Below are 22,453 nucleotides of genomic sequence, written 5' to 3' on the forward strand. Positions count from 1 at the left end.
GAGAACATTTGAGGATGGCTAAATTAATAGCCAATAGTTATTAACCACTATCTGTTTCAAATGAAGGAAGCACAACTCAGTCAGGTAGCACTGGAATTAGAGGTTAAAACATCCTTGGGATCATTGGGACTCTGTCTTTTGTGTTTCTCAAGCCTGCTTGGTTTCCCTTTGCTTCATTCTCAGTGGTGAATACTTGCTCTCTAAGTGGTGGCAAGATGGGCTCCAGCAGCTACTGGTGTCCATGCTCCTTCAAGCTTGTGAACCCAGAGTCCCTCCGTCACCACATTTCCAGTCTCTGGGTGGGACCTGGATTGGACCTGTTTTAGATGTGTGTCTGCTTCTTGCACTAATCCCTGTATTGGGTGCCATGACTATTTTCACGTGAGGTCTGGGTCATGTGTCCATTTTCATGACCCCCACCTAAGGAATGAATTTATGTATACAAATTCACAGATGCCTACCTCGAGCACTTTCCATTAGTGAGTAGAAAGATACATTTAAGGGAGGCTGAGATAGGTGAAAGACTTGAGCCCAGGAGTTCGAGACTAGCCTGGGCAATGTAGTAAAACACCACCTCTACCAAAAAAAACAAAAAACAAAAAAAACAAAACAAAAGTTAGCCTGGTGTAGTGGCACAAGCCTGTAGTCCCAGCTACTGGGGGTGCTGAGGTGGGAGGATTGCTTGAGCCCTGGGAAGTCAAGGGTACAGTGAGCCAAGATGGTGCCACTGCAGTCTAGCCTAGGCCACAAAATGAGACCCTGTCTCACAAAACAAAACGACAAAACAAAACAAAACATACATTTAAAAACCTGAGATGCAGTGTTTTTCCCAAATTTGCATGTTAATTTAAAAGTAGTTTAGACTTCTTCAAATTTACCCACTGTTCTTCAATTCTATAGAACTTGTTCTAGATAAAGTTAATGGCAATCAGGAGACTTTTTTTTTTTTTTGAGACAGAGTCTTGCTCTGTTGCCCAGACTGGAGTGTAATGGCATGATCTCGGCTCACTGCAACCTCCACCTCATGAGGCATTTTTTTAAGGTGCTAGCCTGGTGCCATGAAAGCCAAGGTCCGCCAGGAGCTCTAGTACTGGAGTCCCCAACCCTTGGGCCATGGACTGGTGTCAGTCCGTGTTAGGAACTGGGCTGCACAGCAGGAGGTGAGCAGCAGGTAAGCAAGTGAAGCTTCATATGTATTTATAGCCACTCTTGATCACTTGCCTGAGCTCCACCTCCTGTCAGATTAGTAGTGCATTAGATTCTCATAGGAGTGCGAACCCTATTGTGACCAGTGCATGTGAGGGATCTAGGTTGAACAATCCTTGTGAGACTCTAATGCCTGATGATCTGTCACTGTCTCCCATCACCCCCAGATGGGACCATCTAGTTGCAGAGAAACAAGCTCAAGGTTCCCACTAGTTCTACATTATGGTGAGTTGTATAATTATTTCATTATATATTGCAATGTAATAATAATAGAAATCTAGTGTATAACAAGTGTAATGCACTTAAATCATCCCAAAGTCATCCCATTCCCACCCCTTTATAGAAAAATTGTCTTTCACAAAACTGGTCTCTGGTGCCAAAAAGGTTGGGGATTGTTGCTGGGGTAGCCCAGCCTTTGAGGTGAGGTCAACTCATGGACTGGATTTCCAGATTGGTTTTCCCATATCGCTGGACTCACTCACTCATTGAAATGGACCCATTGTGGGATAACAATGACCACATGTTGAGCAGCATCTGATAGGAGAGTAGTAGGTAATTTCATGAGATTTGTGTTTTCACTAACTACTGTGATACAAAGTATGTGATACATTGTCATAAAGCAAATATGACTATCATTTGTTTCACATTTTATATAGCTTTTCTCGTGTATTATCATATTTCACATTCAATCATATTTGAGACAGAAAAATGAAAATGGTTTGAGTATTTATTCTAACTATAAAAATGATAAGTGCTCATTGTAAATGATTCAAAAAATATAGAGAAGTGTAAAAAAGAAAAAAAAGTGCTCCAAATTCTGTCATCCAGGGATAAATACTGTTAACATTTTGATGAATGTCTTGGATGTTTTTCTATGTCTATGTATCTGTCTAAAAGAGCAAGAATGAATGCTGCCTTTTCTCCAGCGCCTTTGGAGTCTTTTAAAATTCTCACATGAGGCTGGGTGTGCTGGCTGATGCCTATAACCCCAGCACTTTGGGAGGCCAAGGCAGGCAGATCACCTGAGGTCAGGAGTTCGAGATCAGCCTGGCCAGCATGGCAAAATCCCTGTCTCTACTAAAACTACAAAAATTAGGCGTGGTGGCACACATCTGTAGTCTCAGCTACTTAGGAGGCTGAGGCCAGAGAATCCCTTGAACCCGGGAGGCAGAGGTTGTAGTGAGCCAAGATCGCTCCACTGCACTCCAGCTTGGGCAACAGAGTGAGACTCTGCCTCAAAAAAAAAAAAAAAAAAAAAAATTCTCACATGACCTAGTAAGCATTTTTCATATTGACCTAATGAAATAATGAAAAAGAGTATTTTTCTATTACTTATCTATCTGCATATTTTTCCCTTTAAAAACTGCTTTTGGATTTATTTATCAGTCTGGTTTTTGAATTTCTTAATTTCGGTTTTTTTTTGGTCTATATTAAGTCCTTCTTTTTCCTCAGGCTTTTGTGGTTCATTTTCTAACATCTTGGTTAAATTCTTAGTTATATATCATGGGAATGCAAATCGAATCCTGTCTTCTGACCTTCCTTTTTCCACCAAAAGAAACTCCAGAGTTTATACTAAATAAACAGCTTTCTGTTTTGTTAACTCTTAGCTTGGAGTAAAGAGACAATGGAAGAACCTGGAGACCTTTCCACACAGTGGCTGTCACAGATGGTATTGCCATTTACTTTTGTTTTGGAAGCTAGAGGCAAATAACCATAACATCTGGGATGAGATCAGTTAAACTTCAGGAGGGAAGAAGAGAATTAGAGATTTTTTTTTTGCTAGATGAAGATGTAACAGTCCATTCTAAATGTCTCCACTGAAGGAAATGTTACTCTCTGCATAAATCCGGGGGTTTGGGCTCACCCAGCAGGCTTAGCATTTAGTATGGATTGGGGACCAAAGGGCCTGAGTTTGGTAATTTATCTGACCCATTAAAACAGGAAGTTTCTGGGAATCACATTTCCCCTGTTGATTTACTTAGTGTGGCCAGCCTACTTAAACTTCAGTCCCACAATCCCCAGTGATATGGTTTGGCTGTGTCCCCACCCAAATCTCATCTTGAATTGTAGTTCCCATAATCCTCATCTGTCATGCAAGGGACCTGGGGGGAGGTCATTGAATCATGGGGGTGGTTATCCTCATGCTGTTTTCATGATAGTGAGTGAGTTCTCACAAGATCTGATGGTTTCACAGGGGGTTTTCCCCCTTAGAGGGGCACTTCTCTCTCCTGCTGCCCTGTGAAGAAGGATGTGTTTGCTTCCCCTTCCGCCATGATTGCAAATTCCCTGAGGCCTCCCCAACCATGTGGAACTGTGAGTCAATTAAACCTCTTTCCTTTGTAAATTACCCAGATTCAGGCAGTTCTTTATAGCAGTGTGAGAATGGACTAATACACCCAGCATAAAATCTGCCCTTCCAGGCAAACAAAAACTCGGGTTCTAAAGTAAAATAGAATTCATGCTCAGCCATTTATGCTGTGACCTTGGCCAAAACTCCTACCTCTTTGAGCCTTTGTTTCTTCTCCCAGGATGTAACAATAATGTAAGAATTAAGTTGCTTAATGCTTGTAATATTAGAGTGATTTAAGAAATATTTAGTGGGGTCGACCAGTCAGAAGAGGCACAGATCATAATGCTGGAAGGAGTACTCAGAGGCTCCTTTTCATGCTTTCAGTTCCTCAGGGAAGGGGACACAGGGGGTTCTAGTAAAGAAGCTCAGATAACCAGGGAACTAGGGGCTCCCTAAGGATGCTCAGAGCTTCAATTATTTGCTAATGTGTATGACAGCATTTCGATATTTTAATAATCAGCATTTTGTTTGGAGGAAAGCACATAGCACAGTGTCTGGCATATAGTAATTACTCAATAAATGTAAGTTACTGTTCCTGTTATTATTTTAAAAGTTGAATATTATTGTTATTGTTTGATGATGGCTGTATGTATTCCCATCCATAAGCTTTTGCTCTCACTGTTACATGCCTGAAGTATACGGGTATAAATAAGAAATGCAGTCCAGCACAGCTGCGTTTTGTTGGTGGCATGTCCTATGCAGTTTTATGTTTCTATCATGATCCTCCTTAACCTTATTTTAGCTCTTGCCCTAAGGATCACTTTCCTCCTTGACAAGTATCATGTTAATCAGTCCATGAACATGATTCAGTATCTCTGATGTCCTCAGCACTGTTAGCAAGCTCAGTCTGGGCCCTAAAACACCTCTTTGATGGCCTTCCTCATTTGTTCCAAAGCTTTCAATGAATTCCTTATCCTAATTTCCAACCCCATCTTCTGGCTCTCTTTTCCACACTCCAGGTTCTAGACTAATGTGACTATTTGTTACTCTTCCCCAAGCACACTAGGTAAGTTCCTTTCTGCCTTCTATTTTGTCCATATGGCATATCCTCCCCTCTGTCTTCACCAGCCTGGCTGCCCCATGTTTCCTGAAAATGCCATTAGAATTTCGGATCTTTGTTCATGCTGGACCCTCTATAGACTACTTTTCTCCCTTGCCTCTGTGCTTATTTCTTCCCTTCCTATAACTACCGCTAGCCTTGTGACTACATCCTCCATAGAATTTTCCTGGCTCTTGTGATTTGCATTGTTAATTTGATACCTTACATTGCCTTGTGTATAGTTTTGCATCTTTAAAAGTTTATGTTCTATATAATTGCAGCAATTGGATCAGAGGCTCCTGGAGGAAGTTTTGTATCTATACATTAAGCATCCAGAGTAAGTAGTCAGTAAATATTTGTGGATGGTAGTGATGATGAGGCCACTGCTGGTTCTGGTTAGGGGAATTACATATCCAGTGCAAGAAGGCAGGGGAGATTTTGGAGTGATGGACAGAATGGATAAAATGAAAAGAATGTGGAAAGCAAGGAGGCCAGTGAAGAGTCTGTGGAAGTAATTTATGCCAGGATGAAGATAATGGCAGTGGGAATGGGGAGGATAGAATAAATCTGAGAGATATCTAAAGAAACACTAGGATTACAGTGCAGATTTAGTCCAAGGATGACAGAGTAGAGCCAGAAATAAGTTCTGAGGTCTCTTATCTGTAGAGAATCAAAAGAATGGTGGATAACTGAGGAGAATGTGGATGCAGGGACAGTTTTGCTTTGCTCATGTTGAATTTGAGAGGACTCATGAACACGTAAGAGCTGAAGATATAGAGGTAAGGGTTGTAAAGATAACGTCATTAAGGGAAAGAATCAATAGAAGGACTATGAAAAAAGAAAGGTAAAGCTGGGCATGGTGGCTCATGCCTGTAATCCCAGCACTTTGGGAGGCTGAGGTTGGAGGATCTCTTGAGCTCAGGAGTTTGAGACCAGCCTGGGAAACACAGTGAAACCCCATCCCTACTAAAAACAAAAAAATTAGCTGGGTGTGGTAGCATGCTCCTTTAGTCCCAGCTACTTTGAAGGCTGAGGCAGGAAGATCACTTGAGCCCAGGAAGCAGAAAATGCAGTGAGCTGTGATCGCATCACTGCACTCCAGCCTGGGCAACAGAGTGAGACCCTGTTTTTCTGTATCAAAAAAAAAAAAAAAAAAGGCAGAAGTCCGTGGACTGAGCCAAGGATCAACCCATAGACTGGTCACTGAGGAGAGAAAAAGCTGGAAAAAGGCAAAAGAAGATGCTAAATCTAGACAGCACAATATCATGGAACAAACAGAAGTTAGAGTTTGAAGAAGATTGAGTAGTCAGGCTGTGTTAGTACTTGGGGAGAGTGAATGACACTGGGGTGAGAAAACAGAACAGAGCCTGTTCTGAGCCCCATCTCAAGACTCTTAAATTAATCAAGTCTGAATTACAGTGAACACCTGATAAATGATGATTTTCCTTTGGAAGGCATGTTTACTAATAGGCAATAAGTTCCTGTAATATAAGTGGTTTCAGAATTTTGAAGTTGCACAGCATCTATAGAATGCATTCTCAGAGGACCTAGACTGAGATTCAATTTAGTAAATTCAGCTACATGGAAATTAAATGAGCACTACTGAAAGGATTTTCCAGACCTTTTTTTTGATGCTACTTTTAGTTCTCTTCACCAACGTCCTCACAGAAAAGGTCATGGACCTAGAAAGTGAAGAGCTTGGTAGTCATTGACCAAAAATAAAACCCAGACACCCTGGTGAATTATGCATGCTGAGAAAGGTAACTTTGCCATATTTCACAATATGCATAGAACTCCTATTGCATTTTGAGAACAATGTTAGACCCTGTAGGGGGTACAGAGAATGAATATGACTTCCTTGGTTTCAATAAATTCTTTTAGTAGAAGCTTGTGGTTTAGAATCAAAGAGACTAAGATTAAACATTTCATTATCTTTTGAAACTCTGAAAGACAGATCTTTGGACATACCATGATTCCAACAATGTAGCACAGAGCAGATGAGTTTGTATTAATGAGGTGGCAGAGAGTAGTCATTATGGACTGGGCTCTGCACATCCCAGATTTAATCAAGATCCATTGCTTACTAGTTTCATGAAACTAGACATGCAGTAGTTCAATTTATTTTGAGCCTCCTTATCTGTACAATGGGCCCAATAATGCTATAATCCTTGTGACGACTGAATGAGATCATCTATGTTAAGTGCTAACTACAGAGCTCAGTGCATTTAGTGTCATCATTACAGTCAAGAAAGAATCAATGACATAAATCTACTGGTAGTTCTTTGGGTCAGAAACTCATTGATGCAACATTATTTAATTGTTCTTTGAGTTCCTCCATTACTAACTATCAGGAATGCTAGATTTAGCAAATAAAAATACGGGATACCCAGTTAAATTTGAATTTCAGGTAAGCAGTCAATATTTTTAGTGTAAATATGTCCTAAATATTGCATGGGACACACTTATATTAAAACATTTTGTGTTTTATCTGAAATTCAAATTCAGCTGCAAATTCTGTATTTTGTCTGGCAACCCTAATAGCCTAGTAGCTGTGGACCTTAGGCAAGTTACTTAATTTTTCTGTACCTCACTTTCTTCATCTGTTAAATGGGTTATTGAAAACACTTAGAACCATGACTGAATCATAGTAATGCTCTATGTATTATAATAATTGTTACCATTCAGTTGGGGTTGTGTCTGGTTAATGTGAGTTGCTGGTGGTAATTCACATCTATTACAACTCGAGAGAAATTTTAAAAATTATGTTTCCCTGTTATTGCATTTAGCATTTCATTTGGAATTGTCTTTAAAAATGCAATCTCAAACTAAAATAAAAAGAGACTCCATTCTTATAATAGCTCCTTTTGGCTTCAATGGTTTTTACTCTCCCATAAATTCTTATGACAGGATTGATAACCATCAAGGAAAACTCAATCCTCACTCTCTATTTCTGCAATTTTCCTTACTGGAGCAGTGCGGAGCTGGAGTTGAAACTGAAACGAAATTGCCATTTCCTCCTTTGTCTGAAGAGTTTTTTTATTACTTTCAAAACTGTTCAAAACTGTTTCTCAAATATAGGTGTTTGGCACTGAGAATGTTTTACATGAGGAACTATGAATCTGAGGTGTAACTGCAGCTTTGACAGGGGAGATGTTTATGTATTAATTTAACCCAGATACCGTATTTCAAATTTGTCAGAGGTTAGTATTTGCCATCATTATTTTCCCCATCAGATTCTTTACTAAAGTTATTGACTTGTGTTGACTTTACAAGTCTTTGGTCTGAGAAAGTAGCTCAACTAAAATTATGTCTCCTTCACTTGAAGTGTCTAGCTATGTTTTGTGCAGCTATAACAGAATACCATACACTGGGTAATTTATAATGGACATAAATTTTTGGACTCACAATTCTGGAGGCTGTGAAGTTCCATATTAGGGCCCTTCTGTGGCATCAGATGAGGGCCATCTTGCTGTGTTTTCACATGATGGAAGGTAGGGGGAGAGAAAGCAAGACAGAGAGAGAGGGGGTGGAACAAAAAGGGGGTGGAACTCACTTGTTGATAACAAATTTTCTTTCTTAATAATGAACCCACTCCCACAATAAGGGAATTCATCCATTTCTCACAACCCAATCACCTCTCAAAGGTCCCACCTCCTCAATGTTACAATGGCAATCAAATTTCAACATGAGTTTTGGAAGGGACCGTCATTCAAGTATTTTTCCAACTCCTCATCCTCACAAAATGACACCAAAGTTTATGCATCTTTTCAAATTCTAGTAAGTCCCACTTCCTGCAGCCCTCTCAGAGTACTGCCAGAATTAATGTTTATAAGAACATTTATCATCCTCTGTCTTCAGATGCTGGTGTGAGGGAGGCAAATACCATCTGTAATTCAATTTTGAATTCCTCATGATGCCTTCCTTGCAGATAGTAGACGGCTCAATAAATATTTGTGGCATCGAGCTGAAGACACCTGAGCACTTGATAGGACTTCAGTGTCACTACACACGACGCATGCTTTAACAATATTGAAAAATATTCATCTTTGCAAACCAACCTGAGTTGCTTTCCCTAAAATAGATGAAATTCAAATATGAAAAAATAGACATTAAAAAAGTTCGGATCGGCCCGGAAGCGCTCACACGTATACTCACTCCCCTGCTCCTGGCCCCTTGGCCGGCCGGGCTGTTTCTGGCCGTGGGTCGCTCCCGCCGGACAGGTGCACACCGAGCGCACTCTCTAGCCCGGCAGATGAAGGTGAAGCGGCGGCGGCCGGACCTGGATGAGATTCACCGCGAGCTGCGGCCTCTGGGACCCGCACGGCCCCAGCCTGACCCAGACGCTGAGCCCGACCTCGACCTGCCAGGGGGCGGCCTGCACCGCTGTCTGGCCTGCGTGAGGTACTTCATCGATTCCGCCAATCTGAAGACCCACTTCCGATCCAAAGACCACAAGAAAAGGCGGAAGCAGCTGAGCGTCAAGCCCTACAGTCAGGCAGAGGCGGAGAGGGCAGCGGGTATGGGATCCTATGTGCCTCCCAGGCGGCTAGCAGTGCCCACAGAAGTGTCCACTGAGGTCCCTGAGATGGACACCTCTACTTGACATGGCCTGAAGATGCAAGGCAGAGGAGTTGCCCATGGACAGTGACGCAAGGACTAGGCTGGGAGGGAGCGTGCCAACCCCTTTTGGCTCTGGGTTTGGGGAACGGAGGGCCTCTTCTGGGTGCCCTGCCCCCAATAAAGGAACTGGACAAAGAGAAAAAAAAAAGTTCATCAGCTTTATAATGTTTAGGTTTTCAATTTCCATTGATAAAGTAGGTTGGATGAGGCATGAAGAATTCACAGTGGACATAGGAAATAAGTAGTTTGATAGAAATTATCAGCATTAGACAGATAATTCCATTTTCCCCCCAAGAAGGGAAGTATGTTATCTATAGTGTGGATAAGGGCTGGTCTTAAGACTTCAAACCAACATCAAAACGTTGACTTTCTCAGCTATGTTGGTTGTTCTCTATTTCCCCACTTGCTTTGTCTCTTCCATCCATTGTCTGCTCTGCCTGCTCTGTGCCCAAGAGGCTGATCTTTTCTTACCATATCTTCCTTGTTTACCTGATGGCTGTCTTCCAGGTGGGTTTGGCCAACAGAAGATACCAGCAGGACAGGAGAAAGATGTTGGGATATTGCTTCCCTGTCTTTACACTACATCACTGGCAACAGCTGGGTTCCTCAACAATGACGGCATCTGCTGGGTGCCTTCTCCGTAGCTGGTTCAGCTCTCCCAAGTCTTGTGGGTGGTATCAGTTTCTCACTATTGCTAGCCTGTGGTGGCTTACCATCCCTTGTTTCCTAAATCCCTCTCTCACCTCTATGACAAGTCCTTTTCTTAATCTTTTTTTTTTTTTTTAAATTTAAAACATCTGGAGTAAATTTTTGCTGTTGCCAAGATGTTAATGGTCACAGCATCCAAAGCAAAGACTAAAAAGTTAAAGCCTTCTAAGTAAAGTCTTAAAATTTTTGCTTAATAAGCCTTCCTAAGATACCTACAATGCTCTAAACCCTGCCTTAGGAGCTAGTGACAGAGGCAGTACAAAGAAGAAAAACGCCTGGTCTCTGCTCTTAAGTTAATCACAAGCTAGTGCTGTAGTCTCTAAAGAGATCTTTAAATACTGGGAAGAAAATGTCTATATACAATATAGTAAATAAGTTTATTATATGTATTAATAATAATCTGTAGAACAGAGAACAATTCTGACAGGTTGGGGGTAATTCCCCAGCACAGAGGTGTTGAGAGCATGGTGTCTTCATTTTCATTTGCTTTTTAAAAAAAAAAATTAAATTTCACTTTAATTTTACTTTAAGTTCTGGGATACACGTGCAGAATGTGCAGGTTTATTACACAGGTATACACGTGCCATTGTGGTTTGCTGCATCCATCAACCTGTCATCTACGTTAGATATTTCTCCTAATGCTATCCCTCCCCAGCTGAAACTGCCCTGCCACAGGCCCCGGTGTGCGATGTTCTCCTCCGTGTGTCCATGTGTTCTCATTGTTCAAATACTATTTATGAGTGAGAATATGTGGTGTTTGGTTTTCTGTTCCTGTGTTAGTTTGCTGAGAATGATGGTTTCCAGCTGCATCCATGTCCCTGCAAAGGACATGAACTAATCCATTTTATGGCTGCATAGTATTCCATGGTGTATATGTGCCACATTTTCTTTATCCAGTCTATCATTGATGGGCATTTGGGTTGTTCCAAGTCTTTGCTATTGTGAACAGGGCTGCAATAAACATACATGTGCATGTGTCTTTATAGCAGCATGATTTATAATCCTTTGGGTATATACCCAGTAATGGAATGACTGGGTCAAACGGTATTTCTGGTTCTAGATCCTTGAGGAATCGCCACACTGTCTTCCACAATGGTTGAACTAATTTACATTCCCACCAACAGTGTAAAAGCATTCCTATTTCTCCACATCCTCTCCAGCATCTGTTGTTTCCTGACTTTTTAAAGGTTGCCATTTTAACTGGCATGAGAGGGTATCTCATTGTGGTTTTGATTTGCATTTCTCTAATGACTAGTGATGATGAAGTTTTTTTCATATGCATAAATGTCTTCTTTTGAGAAGTATCTGTTCATATCCCTTGTCCACTTTTTGATGGGGTTGTTTTTTTCTTGTAAATTTGTTTAAGTTCCTTGTAGATTCTCAACATTAGCTCTTTGCCAGATTTTGGAGTACGGTACCTAATTGCATTTTTTTGTTGGCTACAAATCATCAGTAGGGTTAGCATTATAAAAACAATGCCTTTAAATGTAGTGAGGTGAGGAGTGACTTTGAACACTTTTTGTAACATAGATTTTTTTTCGTTATCTTGTAACAACTTAAAATAAAAACTTAATATTAAAAACTAACCTTAATGATATTAGGCATTTTTCTTTTATAAAGGAGACAAATGCTCCAAATTTACTTCTTTTTATTGAAAGAAGACAAGTGTTTATCAAGTACACTCTTTTCAGGAGATAAACATGCTTAATCTGTACCTTCAAGTTAAAAGTTGTTCTAAATAATTAGAAAATAACTGCTTTGTAAAACAAAACAAAAACAAAAGAAAGCTCCCCCACAAACTCATGTTACAAAAAGAGCATTTTGAAAAGGATATTTAAAAATGTTTTCAGGCAGAGCAAGGAGGCAGAATAGAAGCCTACACCATTTATGCCCCCTGCAAGAACACCAAATTTTAACAACTAACTACACGCAGAAAAGCACCATGACAAGAACCCAAAATCAGGTGAGCAATCACATTACCTGCTTTTAACTTCATATGGCTGAAAGGCGCATTGAAGAGGTCAGGAGAGACAGTCTTGAATTGCCGATGCCACCTCTCCCCTGTCCCTTAGCAGAGGCCATGTGGTGCAGAGAGGGAGAGCACAGTGACTGGGGGCTTTATATTGAACTCAGTGCTATCCTGTAAGAGCAGAGAATAGAGTCATGCTTGATTCAGCCAGCAGCTGCACATGGAGAGAACATTTGGAACAGACCTAGCCAGAGGAAAATTGCCCATCCCAGCAGTCAGAACCTGAGTTTCTTGGCAAAGCCTGTCATTGCAAGCCAAAGGACTCTGGGGTCCTAGGTAAACTTGAAAGGCAGTGTAGGACACAAAGACTGCAATTACTAGGCAACTTCTAATGTTTGGCTGGGCTCGGAGCCGGAGGACTGCTCGAAGTACACAGATTCTCTGCACCACACGGCCTCTGCTAGGGGGCAGGGGAGAGGTGGCACTGGCAATTCAAGACTGTCTCTCCTGACCTCTTCAATGCCTCTTTCAGCCAGGAGAGCAGGATTTATGGTGGTATGTGACCTAGGGAGACACCAGACTTCAAACTGTACTACAAGGCTACAGTAACCAAAACAACATAGTATCGGTACCAAAACAGAGATATAGACCAATGGAACAGAATAGAGCCCTCCGAAATAATACCACACATCTACAACCATCTGATCTTTGACAAACCTGACAAAAACAAGAAATGGGGAAAGAATTCTCTATTTAATAAATGGTGCTGGGAAAACTGGCTAGCCATATGTAGAAAGTTAAAACTGGATCCCTTCCTTACACCTTATCCAAAAATTAATTCGAGATGGATTAAAGACTTAAATATTAGACCTAAACCCATAAAAACCCTAGAAGAAAACCTAGGCAATACCATTCAGGACATAGGCATGGGCAAGGACTTCATGACTAAAATACCAAAAGCAATGGCAACAAAAAGCCAAAATTGACAAATGGGATCTAATTAAAATAAAGAGCTTCTGCACAGCAAAAGAAACTACCATCAGAGTAAACAGGCAACCTACAGAATGGGAGAACATTTTTACAATCTACGCATCTGACAAAGGTCTAATATCCAGAATCTACAAAGAACTTAAACAAATTTACAAGAAAAAAATCAACTCCATCAAAAAGTGGGTGAAGGATATGAACAGACACTTCTGAAAAGAAGACATTTATGCAGCCAACAGACACATGAAAAAATGCTCATTATCACTGGCCATCAGAGAAATGCAAATCAAAACCATAGTGAGATACCATCTCACACCAGTTAGAATGGCAATCATTAAAAAGTGAGGAAACAACAGGTGCTGGAGAGGATGTGGAGAAATAGGAACACTGTAAACTAGTTCAACCATTGTGGAAGACAGTGTGGCGATTCCTCAAGGATCTAGAACTAGAAATACCATTTGACCCAGTGATCCCATTACTGGGTATATACCCAAAGGATTATAAGTCATGCTGCTATAAAGACACAGGTACATGTATGTTTATTGCAGCACTATTCACAATAGCAAAGACTTGAAACCAACCCAAATGTCCATCAATGATACACTGGATTAAGAAAATGTGGCACATATATACCATGGAATACTATGCAGCCATAAAAAGGATGAGTTCATGTCCTTTTCAGGGACATGGATGCAGCTGGAAACCATCATTCTGAGCAAACTATCACAAGGACAGAAAACCAAACACCGCATGTTCTCACTCATAGGTGGGAATTGAACAATGAGAACACTCGGACACAGAGTGGGGAACATCACACACTGGGGCCTGTCATGGGGTGGGGGGAGGGGGGAGGGGGGAGGGATAGCATTAGGAGAAATACCTAATGTAAATGATGAGTTAATGGGTGCAGCACACCAACATGACACATGTATACATATGTAAGAAACCTGCATGTTGCGCACATGTACCCTAGAACTTAAAGTATAATGATAAAATAAATAAATAAAAAAATTAGGGAAGTATTTTTAAAGTATGTACGATTCTTCAACTCACTGGTAAACACCGTTGATACTATAAAAAATAAAGTAAAATAAAAAAAGATGTTAATGATCAATAATCATCTAAAAGTACAAAACTCACTGGTAATAGTAAGTACACAGAAAAATACAGATTATTACAATACTGTAACTGTGGTGTGTAAACTACTCTTATCTTAAATAGAAAGACTAAATGGTGAGCCAATAAAAAATAATAGCTACAACAACTTTTTAAGACATAGATTGTAAAATGAGGGGGATGAAGTTAAACTATAGTTTTTATTAGTTTTTTTTGCTTATTTGTTTATGCAAGCAATGTTAAGTTGTTATCAGCTTAAAACAATGGATTATAAAACAGTATTTGCAAGCCTCATGATAACTTCAAGTAAAAAAAATACAGCAGATACACAAAAATAAAAAGCAATAAATTAAATCATACCACCAGAGGAAATCACCTTTACTAAAAGGAAGAGAAGAAGGAAGGAAAGAAGGAAGAGAAGATCAAAACAACCAGAAAACAAATAAAAAAATGGCAAAAGTAACTATTATTAATAGTAACACTGAAGGTAAATGAACTAAGTTCTCCAATAAGAAGACATAGGAGACTGAATGAATGAAAACATGACCCAATGATCTGTCATGCTTCACCTATAAAGGTATACATAGATGGAAAATAAAGGGATGGAAAAACATACTACATGCCAATGGAAACCAAAAAAGAGCAGAAGTAGCTATACTTACATAGATAAAATAGATTTCAAGACAAAAACTGTAAGAAGAAACAAAGATGGCCACAGTATAATGATAAAGGAGTCAACTACCTAAGAGGATATGATTATAAATATATATGCAGCCAATACTGGAGAACCCAGATATATAAAGCAAATATTATTAGAGCTAAAGAGAGAGAGATAGACCTCAATACAATAATAGCTGGAGACTTCAAAACTCCACTTTCAGCATTGGACAGATGTTCCAGACAGAAAATCAACAATGAAACATTGGACTTCATCTGCACTATAGACGAAATGGACCTAGTACATATTTACAGAACATTTCCTCCAACAGAAGAAGAACACACATTCTTCTCCTCAGCACATGGATCATTTTCAAGAATAGACCATATGTTAGGCCACAAAACAAGTGTTGTGTTTTAAGTGTTGTTTAACAACACTTAAAACATTGAAAAAATTGAAATAATATCAAGCATAGTCTCTGACCACAATGGAGTAAAACTAGAAATCAATAACAAAAGGAGTTTTGGAAACTATACAATTACATGGAAATTAAACAATAAGCACCTGAATGACCAGTGGGTCAATGAAGAAATTAAGGAGAAAATAGAAAAAATTATTGAAACAAATGATAATGGAAATATAGCATATCAAAACACATAAGATACAGTGAAAACTACTGGAAGAGAAATTCATTAGCTATAAGTGTCTACCTCAAAAAAGAAGAAAAACTTCAAATAAATAACTTAACGATGAATCTGAAAAAACTAGAAAATAGCAAATGAAACCCAAAATTAGTAGAAAAAAAGAAGTAATAAAGATCATAGCAGAAATAAATGAAATTGAAAGGAAGAAAACAATACGTAAGATAAATGAAATAAAAAGTTGGTTTTTTGAAAAGATAAACAAAATTGATAAACCTTTAGCTAGACTAAGAAACAAAGAAAGACCCAAATAAATAAAATGAGAGATGAAAATGAAGACATTGCAAGTGTTTACTGCAGAAATTCAAAGATCATTAGTGGATATTATGAACAACTATATGCCAATCACTTAGAAAATCTAGAAGAAATGGATAAATTGCTACACATATAAAACCCAGTAAGATTGAACCATGAAGAAATCCAAAACCTGAGCGGACCAATAACAAGTAATAAGTTCAAAGCCATAATGAAAAGTCTCTCAGTAAAGAAAAGACTATGACCTGATCACCTAACTGATGAATTCTAAAAACATTAAAGAACTAATACCAATATTACTCAAAGTATTCCAAGAAAGAGGAGAAGGGGACACTTCCAAACTCATTCTACTAGGTCAGTATCACCCTGACACCAAAACCAGACAGACACATTTAAAAAAAAGAAAACTACAGACAATATTACTGATGCATATGAATATGGATGCAAAAATTCTCAACCAAATACTCACAAACTGAACTCAACAGAACATTAAGAAGATTATTCATCATGCATGACCAAGTGAGATTTATCCCCAGGATGCAAGGATAGCTCAACATGAGCATGCACAAATCAATCAATGTAATCAATGTGATACATCGTATCAACAGACGAAAGACAAAAACCATGTGATTATTTCAATTAATGCTGAAAAAGCATTTGATAATATTCAACATCCATTCATGATAAAAATCCTCAGAAGACTGGGTATTGAAGGAACACACCTCCACATAATAAAAGCCATATGCAACAGACCTACAGCTAGTATCATACTGAATAGAGAAAAACTGAAAACTTTTTCTCTAAGATCCAAAACATGACAAGGATGGCCACTTTTGCCACTGTTATTTAACATAGTACTGAAAGTCTTAGCTACAGAAATCAGACAAGAGAAAGAAATAAATGACACCCAAACTGGATGAAAGGAAGGCAGGTTATCCTTGTTTGCAGATGTCATGATCTTATATTTGGAAAAGCCTAAAGACTCCACCAGAAAACTATTAGAACTGGTAAATAAATTCAGTTGCAGGATACAAAATCAACATACAAAAACCAGAAGTGTTTCTATATGACAACAGCGAACAATCTGAAAAAGAAATCAAGAAAATAATTCCATTACAATAGCCACAAATAAAATTAAATACCAAGGAATTAACTTAACCAAAGAAGTGAAAGATCTTTATGATAAAAATTATAAAATACTGTTGAAAAAAATTGAAGAGGGTACCAAAAAATGGAATGATATTCCATGTTCCTGGATTGGAAGAATCTATATTAAAGCGTTCATGCTACTTAAAGCAATCTACAGATCCAATGCAATCCCTATCAAAATACCAATGACATTCTTCATAGAAATAGAAAACAAAAATCCTAAAACTTCTATGCAACCACAAAAGGCCCAGTATATCTACTAGATCTGCTAAGTAGATCTAGCCTGTGATAGCCAAAGCCATCCTAAACAAAAAGGATAAAACTGGAGGAAGCACATTACCTGACTTTAAATTATACTGCAGAATATGGTAATCAAAACAGCATGGTTTTGGATAAAAACAGATGCATTGATCAATGGAATAGAATTGAGAACTCGAAAACAAATCCACACACCTACAGTGAACTCATTTTTGACAAAAGTGCCAAAAACATACTGGAGAAAAGATAGTCTTTTCAATAAATGGTGTTGGGAAAACTGGATACCCATATACAAAATAATAAAACTTGATTCCTCTCTCTCACCATATACAAAAATGAAATAAAAATAGATTAAAGATTTAAATCCAAGACCTCAAACTATGGAACTACTACAAGACAATATTGGGGAAACTGTCCAGGACACTGGTCTGCACAAAGATTTCTTGAGTAAAACTCTACAAGCACAGGCAACCAAAGCAAAACTGGACAAATGGGATCACATCAAGTTAAGAAGCTTCTGCACAGCAAAGGAAATAATCAGCAAAGTGAAGAGACAACCCGGAGAATGGGAGAAAATATTTGCAAACTACCCATCTGACAAGGGATTAATAACTAGAATATATAAGAAGCTTGAACAATGCTAAAGGAAAAAAATCTAATTAACTGATTTAAAAAATGGGCAAGAGATTTAAACAGACATTTCTCAAAAGAAGACATACAAAAGGTAAACAGGCATGTGAAAAGGTGGTCAGTCATTGATCATCAGAGAAATGCAAATCAAAACTGTAATGACGTATCATTTCACCTCTGTTAAAATGACTTTTACCTAAAAGACAGTCAGTAACAAATGCTGGTGAGGATGTGGAGAAAAGGAAATGGTTGTACACTGTTACTAGGAATGTAAATTAGTACTATCACTATGGAAAACAGTTTGAATGTTCCTGAAAAAAAAATAGAGCTTGACACAATCCAGCAATCCCACTGCTGGCTATATACCAGCAGTATATAGCTTTTCAGTATATTGAAAAGATATCTGCACTCCCATGTCTGTTGCAGCTCTGTTCACAATAGCCAAGATCCCATGTCTGTTGCAGCTCTGTTCACAATAGCCAAGATTTGGAAGCAACCTAAGTGTTCATTAACAGATGACTGGATAAAGCAAATGTGGTATTTATACATAATAGAATACTATTCAGCCATAAGAAAGAATGAGATCCTGTCATTCGCAACAACATGGATGGAACTGGAGGTCATTATGTTAAATGAAATTAGCCAGCACAGGAAGACAAATATCACATGTTCTCCTTATTTGTGGTATGTAAAATTTAAAATAATTCAACTCATGGAGATAGTAAAAGGATGGTTACCAGAGGCTGGGAATGGTAGTTGGGGGGTGGGTGGGAGGTGGAGATGGTTAGTGGGTACAAAAAGCATAGAAAGAATGAATGAGGTCTAGTATGTGATAGCAACAGGGTGACTATAGTCATAATATTTGTTGTACATTCTAAAATAACTAAAAGAGTATAATAACACAAAGGATAAATAATAACACAAAGGATAAATGCTTAAAGGGATTGATACCCTATTTTCTATCCCCTGTATCAAAATATCTCATGTATTCCATAAACATATACATATACTATGTATGCACAAAGTTAAAAATTAAGAATGAAAAAATACATTCATATAATGTAATTTTGTGGCCAAAATTAATGTAGTGATTTTTACCTATTAAAAATTCTCATATTTGCACAATTAAACTTGGAAACAAAATTTTCTAACCTGTGAACTAATCTTTCAAATTAATAATTTCAGAAAATATTTAGCCCATTTGTTAAAAATGAATATAGTGGCTTTTTCTTTTTTTTTCTTTTTTATTATACTTTAAGTTCTAGGGTACATGTGCACAATGTGCAGGTTTGTTACGTATGTATACATGTGCCATGTTGGTGTGCTGCACCCATTAACTCATCATTTACATTAGGTATATCTCCTAATGCTATCTCTCCCCCCTACCCCCTCCCCACAATAGGACCCGGTGTGTGATGCTCTGCTTCCTGTGTCCAAGTGTTCTCATTGTTCAGTTCCCACCTATGAGTGAGAACATGCGGTGTTTGGTTTTCTGTTCTCGCGATAGTTTGCTGAGAATGATGGTTTCCAGCTGCATCCATGTCCCTACAAAGGACACGAACTCATCCTTTTTTATGACTACATAGTATTCCATGGTGTATATGTGCCACATTTTCTTAATCCAGTCTGTCACTGATGGACATTTGGGTTGATTCCAAGTCTTTGCTATTGTGAATAGTGCTGCAATAAACATACGTGTGCATGTGTCTTTATAGCAGCATGACTTATAATCCTTTGGGTATATACCCAGTAATGAGATGGCTGGATCAAATGGTATTTCTAGTTCTAGATCCTTGAGGAATCGTCACACTGTTTTCCACAATGCGTTGAACTAGTTTACATTCCCACCAACAGTGTAAAAGTGTTCCTATTTCTCCACATCCTCTCCAGCACCTGTTGTTTCCTGATTTTTTAATGATTGCCATTCTAACTGGTGTGAGATGGTATCTCATTGTGGTTTTGATTTGCATTTCTCTGATGGCGAGTGATGATGAGCATTTTTTCATGTGTCTGTTGGCTGTATGAATGTCTTCTTTTGAGAAGTGTCTGTTCATATCCTTTGCCCACTTTTTGATGGGATTTTTTTTTCTTGTAAATTTGATTGAGTTCTTTATAGGTTCTGGATATTAGCCCTTTGTCAGATAAGTAGATTGCAAAAATGTTCTCCCATTCTGTATGTTGCCTGTTTACTCTGATGGTAGTTTCTTTTGCTGTGCAGAAGCTCTTTAGTTTAATTAGTTCCCATTTGTCAATTTTGGCTTTTGTTGCCATTGCTTTTGGTGTTTTAGACATGAAGTTCTTGCCCATGCCTATGTCCTGAATGGTATTGCCTAGGTTTTCTTCTAGGGTTTTTATGGTTGTAGGTCTAGCATTTCAGTCTCTAATCCATCTTGAATTAATTTTCGTATAAGGAGTAAGGAAAGGATCCAGTTTCAGCTTTCTACTTACGGCTAGCCAATTTTCTCAGCACCATTTATTAAATAGGGAATCCTTTCCCCATTTCTTGTTTTCATCAGGTTAGTCAAAGATCAGATGGCTGTAGATGTGTGGTATTATTTCTGAGGGCTCTATTCTGTTCCATTGGTCTATATCTTGTGTTGGTACCAGTACCATGCTTTTTTGGTTACTGTAGCCTTGTAATATAGTTTGAAGTCAGGTAGCGTGATGCCTCCCGCTTTGTTCTTTTGGCTTAGGATTATCTTGGCAATGCAGGGTCTTTTTTGGTTCCATATGAACTTTAAAGCAGTTTTTCCCAATTCTGTGAAGAAACTCATTGGTAGCTTAACGGGGATGGCATTGAATCTATAAATTACCTTGGGCAGTATGGCCATTTTCACAATATTGATTCTTCCTATCCATGAGCATGGTATATTCTTCCATTTGTTTGTGTTCTCTTTTATTTCACTGAGCAGTGGTTTGTAGTTCTCCTTGAAGAGGTCCTTCACATTCCTTGTAAGTTGGATTCCTAGGTATTTTATTCTCTTTGAAGCTATTGTGAATGGAGTTCATTCATGATTTGGCTCTCTGTTTGTCTGTTACTGGTGTATAAGAATGCTTGTGATTTTTGCACATTGATTTAGTATCCTGAGACTTTGCTGAAGTTGCTTATCAGCTTAAGGAGATTTGGGGCTGAGACAATGGGGTTTTCTGAATATACAATCATGTCATCTGCAAACAGGGACAATTTGACTTCTTCTTTTCCTAACTGAATACCCTTTATTTCTTTCTCTTGCCTGATTGCCCTAGCCAGAACTTCCAACACTATGTTGAATAGGAGTGGTGAGAGAGGGCATCCCTGTCTTGTGCCAGTTTTCAAAGGGAATGCTTCCAGTTTTTGCCCATTCAATATGATATTGGCTGTGGGTTTGTCATAAAGAGCTCTTATTATTTTGAGACAGGTCCCAACAATACCTAGTTTATGGAGAGTTTTTAACATGAAGAGCTGTTGAATTTTGTCGAAGGCCTTTTCTGCATCTATTGAGATAATCATGTGGTTTTTGTCTTTGGTTCTGTTTATATGATGGATTACATTTATTGATTTGCATATGTTGAACCAGCCTTGCATCCCAGGGATGAAGCCCACTTGATCATGGTGGATAAGCTTTTTGATGTGCTGCTGGATTTGGTTTGCCAGTATTTTATTGAGGATTTTTGCATCGATGTTCATCAGGAATATTGGTCTAAAATTCTCTCTCTCTTTTTTTTTGTATCTCTGTCAGGCTTTGGTATCAGGATGATGTTGGCCTCGTAAAATGAGTTAGGGAGGATTCCCTCCTCTTCTATTGATTGGAATAGTTTCAGAAGGAATGGTACCAACTCCTCCTTGTACCTCTGGTAGAATTCGACTGTGAATCCATCTGGTCCTGGACTTTTTTTGGTTGGTAGGCTATTAATTATTGCCTCAATTTCAGAGCCTGCTGTTGGTCTATTCAGGGATTCAACTTCTTCCTGGTTTAGTCTTGGGAGAGTGTAAGTGTCCAAGAAATTATCCATTTCTTTTAGGCTTTCTAGTTTATTTGCATAGAGGTGTTTATAGTATTCTCTGATGGTAGTTTGTATTTCTGTGGAGTCAGTGGTGATATCCCCTTTATCATTTTTTATTGCATCTATTTGATTCTTCTCTCTTTTCTTCTTTGTTAGTGTTGCTAGCGGTCTATCAATTTTATAGATCTTTTCAAAAAACTAGCTCCTGGATTCATTGATTTTTTGGAGGGTTTTTTGTGTCTCTATCTCCTTCAGTTCTGCTCTGATCTTAGTTATTTCTTGGCTTCTGCTAGCTTTTGAAAGTGTTTGCTCTTACTTCTCTAGTTCTTTTAATTGTGATGTTAGGGTGTCCATTTTAGATCTTTCCAGCTTTCTCTTGTGGGCATTTAGTGCTATAAATTTCCCTCTACACACTGCTTTAAATGTGTCCCAGAGATTCTGGTGTGTTGTATCTTTGTTCTCATTCATTTCAAAGAACATCTTTATTTCTGCCTTCATTTCGTTATGTACCCAGTAGCCATTCAGGAGCAGGTTGTTCAGTTTCTATGTAGTTGAGTGGTTTTGATTGAGCTTCTTAGTCCTGAGTTCCAGTTTGATTGCACTGTGGTCTGAGAGACAGTTTGTTATAATTTCTGTTCTTTTACATTTGCTGAGGAGTGCTTTACTTCCAACTATGTGGTCAATTTTGGAATAAGTGCGATGTGGTGCTGAGAAGAATGTATATTCTGTTGATTTGGGGTGGAGAGTTCTGTACATGACGATTAGGTCCACTTGGTGCAGAGTTGAGTTCAATTACTGGATATCCTTGTTAACTTTCTGTTTC

General features: G+C 38.6%; 1 long non-coding RNA gene and 1 pseudogene across 1 annotated transcript in view; both read left to right on the top strand.

Moving 5' to 3' along the window:
- LOC139356242 (uncharacterized) overlaps positions 1-22,453 on the top strand; it is a 132,756-nt gene that overhangs the window by 78,853 nt on the left and 31,450 nt on the right. The gene's annotated exons all lie outside the window — the stretch shown is intronic.
- Positions 8,102-13,688, top strand: LOC139356241 (zinc finger protein 593 pseudogene; annotated as a pseudogene).

The sequence above is a fragment of the Macaca nemestrina genome, chromosome 9 (genome assembly GCF_043159975.1).
Source record: "Macaca nemestrina isolate mMacNem1 chromosome 9, mMacNem.hap1, whole genome shotgun sequence".
NCBI lineage: Eukaryota > Metazoa > Chordata > Mammalia > Primates > Cercopithecidae > Macaca > Macaca nemestrina.